A 4,193-nucleotide genomic window follows, 5' to 3' on the forward strand; every position below is an offset into this window, starting at 1 on the left:
CAATGGGCAATCACCCCTATGAAAATCGCCCCAAAAAAAAAAAAAAAAAAGGGTTCACACCTATGACAAACAATGTAGATTTATCTTGGGGATATGGATTGCCCTATAGCCTTTCATCCGTATTAGTTAGGGTAATTTTGATAAATAAGTGTATGAGTTATGATTTTTATATTTTATTTTTGATTTATAATTTTTTTAGTTAAATAATTATATTAAAAAATAATATTTATTAAAAATAAGAAGTAAAGAACTAGATTCATATACTTTTAAGGGTAAATTTTATATTTTTTTAAGAGTTATGAGACTTTTTTTTTCTTTCCAAATCATTTTTTAGATTAATCTCATCGGTACCTCTTAAATTTTAGTTTCATTTCTAACTCACTTTCTAAACTTTTAACACTCTCCCGTTCATTTCACCGATTCGAGTTTAGAATTTGAGTTTTGTTACAGTAAAAAGCTCTCAGAAACAGTCACATTTAACTTTTTTACTATAGTAAAAAGCTCTCACATAAAGTCACATCTCAACTCGAATCAGCGAACTAAACAAATCTCCAATTTTATTTCTAATTCACTTGCCAATCTTTTAACACTCTCTGTCCTTTAAATTTTAAATGAGTGTACTTTGTTAGAATTTATGTTAAAATATGTGGAACATAGGGGATTGTATACGCTCATGTTGTCTTTTTCCGTTTATTTTCGACAGTGTTTGAAGAGTATTGATGAGAATAATTCTTGATCTTCTTATGTAACTTTGAAATAATTTAGCCCTCTTTGTGATGTTATTTTCTTGGTTCTTTTGTTATAAGTGTTAAAGTATTAAATTATTGTTGACTCACCTCCTAATAGCTTAAGCTTTTAGAACGGATTGGTAAACTAACATGGTGTCAGAGTGAGAAGTCCTGAGTTTAAATCCCCATAATTACACTCTTTATTTTCATTTAAATTGTCATCACGTGCTGGGTTTTTAATATATCTCAGGCTTTAATATTCACGTGTTGGGCTTTTTAATTAATTTACTCATACGATTGTCCATTGTCCAGTTCACACCTAAGAAAGAGTGATATTAAACTATTATAGATTCATCTCCTAACAGTTTAAACTTTTAGAATGGATTAGTAAAATAAACTTCAAACGTATGATGCCAAAAAAAAAAAAACACTCTAAACGTAGAGAAAAGAGAGATCAGCTCACTGCATGGACACTTAATATACGTTAACTACGTTTTGGTTTTTTTTTTTTTTTTTTTTTTCCATAACTTATGAGTTCCTGATTATGTATTTCTTCCACTTGGCATTTTAATGTTTAGTTTTGTCATTATATGATAATTTTATATTCCTCTTTAATATTAAGATTTTAACTTTAGTGTAAAATATCATCTTGATAACTTGTAATTTAACATTTTTCTCATTCTTTTAAAGCTAGAAATTTTTAAAATTTTTCTTTTTGAAAAAATTAGGCCGTGTTTGGAATTGATCCCATTTTTATTTTTCACATTTTTTGAGAAAGAAAAAATAAAAACGTTTTCAAAACGGCGTTTGGCTCAGTGAAGACAAAAAACGAAAACGAAAACAATTTTTTGGTTTAGTGAAAAATTAGAGAGAAATGAAAAATGACTTTTAGTCATTTTTCATTTTTAATTTTCATTTTCTCTTCTCTCGAGCAGAGAGAGACATTAATGAGTTTTTTATACTGAAAATAATCTCTTGATAAAACTACCAAACACATTTTCAAAAATGATTTATATCTGAGATTGAAAACGTTTTCATTTTCATTTTTATATAAAAAATAAAATTATTTTAGAATAAGTTCCAAACGCACCATTAGTTTTTCATATTTGGTATATATGTACATGTTACTGTTCTGGAAAATCTGTTGATATCCTTCTATATATTAATCTCAAACATAATGACAGTTTTGCACTTCAAATCAAAAATGTAATTTTTATTAAAAGACCATAAATTTATAAATAAAATATATATGTCGTGAAAAGAAAAAAAAAACGTGAAAAACCCAAAACCAAAATCACAAGATCAGAACAACAAAATAACGAATCACCATGTCACGTACTCAAATATCTCTATAAAAAAAAAAAAAAAAAAAAAAATTTCATCCAATCTCTCCCAAAACACAATCTCTCTCAAAACACCTCGAAAATAACAAATTGGTTCATTCTATGAAGAAAAATCAAATTTATGAAATACCAAGATATGCATGCATTTTAAGTTAAACAGAAAAAAAAAAAAAAAGATACGCATGTACTTTTCCATGTACCACCCGCGCACTCGTCGTCCGGCTCCCAACCCTACGCCAACCCTTGCCTTCCGCGGCCCAACCCGTCACCCTACTCTGCATGACCAAAACCCCTACCTCCCGCGACCCGACCCCCTTGTGACCAAGCCCCCTAGAACCCTTGCTACCCTTATGTGTGTGCTCCCAAGCGTCATCCCCATGCAATCCAATTAATTCTTGCCCCTCAGTCCCCACTCGATGCAATGTTTCCTTATCTTCACCTTCTAGTCTTTACTTTTTGAAATCTTGTTCTTAGATTTCTATATATATTTTATTATTATTATTAGGCTTTTTTTGTTTTGTTTTTTTTCTTTATTTTAGATAACCGTCATTTGATCATGTTCCAAAAAATGAATATAGGATATCAGGATGACACTCTTTTAAAACAACAGAGTTTATTGCTTAATGGAAAATCTCAAACATGAGAGTGCCAAACTTAAATTATAGGGTACTCAAATGAATAATGATGTTTTCCCATATTTATTATTCTTATTATTGTTTTTGATGTTGTTGTTAATTAAGGGGAGTAATTACATAACTATACCTCATTATTTCAACTGTTTCTCAATTTATTTTAGAGGTGAAAGTTTGAGAAAATTTCAGGCCGGACATAAAAGGGGAAGGGTCAGCTCAGTCTGACCTAAAAGTCTAACGGGGCTTAGAGCCGGCTCGAAATTTTATAAGGAATCTCTAAAAAAGGGTAATCTTGAAAAATACATCTTAAAAATGCATGAGTTATGATTTTTACTCTTTATTCTTGATTCATAACCTTTTTAGTTAAATTATTACACTAATAAAATGGTATTTATCAAGAGTAAAAGGTAAAGGTTTAGACTTATGTACTCTTAAAGGTAAATTTTCTATTCTAAAAAAAAAAAAAGCGTGACGACTTGAATAATCTTTTAGACTTGAAATCTCGGCCCGACCCGGAAATTAGGGCCAGGCCGGACCCGAGTCAACATTGATAATTAACCCTTATTAAAATAATTAAATATATTATTGTTTTTATTTAACATTTACCATTATCAATATTTTCAATTTTATTATTGGTATTCTCTTTAATTAAAGAAAAAAGTGCATTCAATTTTGTGAATACATCAAAATAATTTTTTAATACTTTCAAATCAAAGCGGTAACCCCCAACCAATCCTGTATAAAACCGTTTGTCTCAATGGTCCTTCTCAATTAGTAAGAATACTTTTTTGCTGCAAATTATTAAGAATACTTGCGAGTCTGCAAAGTATTTAATTCGCTAATTGGTAGTTTCCTAAATCTTTGTTATATAATATATATATCGTTCTTTAAAAGTAAATTGCTGTTATACATTCATTATAGAAGAACAATATATTCCTTTTAAATAATTTATTTATTAGTTTTAATAATAAACTCATGAGATACTGTTGAATTAGATTTCGGTCCATATATACATGATACCCAAACCCATATATATATATATATATTTGTTTTGAATGAAATTTTCTTTTTTTTGTCCTTGTAGATGCTGTATGTAATATAAATGGAAAATCACGTAGTCAAAATGCCGAATTTGACACCATACTTTATACTCATAACTTATGCAATCAACAAAAAAAAAAAAAATGTCAATCAAACTTTTTCTGACGATTACATGTAAGTTTATGTGGCCAAGCCAACTTGCAATTTTGCTTCTTAAACTTCGTTGAATTATTGAACCAACGACTTCTATAAAATATGACAACAATCGCATAGGTGTGGGTGTATCTATATATATATATATATATCTGACGATTACATGTAAGTTTATGTGGCCAAGCCAACTTGCAATTTTGCTTCTTAAACTTCGTTGAATTATTGAACCAACGACTTCTATAAAATATGACAACAATCGCATAGGTGTGGGTGTATCTATATATATATATATATAT

The sequence above is a fragment of the Morus notabilis genome, unplaced genomic scaffold (assembly GCF_000414095.1).
Source record: "Morus notabilis unplaced genomic scaffold, ASM41409v2 Scaffold604, whole genome shotgun sequence".
Classification (NCBI taxonomy): domain Eukaryota; kingdom Viridiplantae; phylum Streptophyta; class Magnoliopsida; order Rosales; family Moraceae; genus Morus; species Morus notabilis.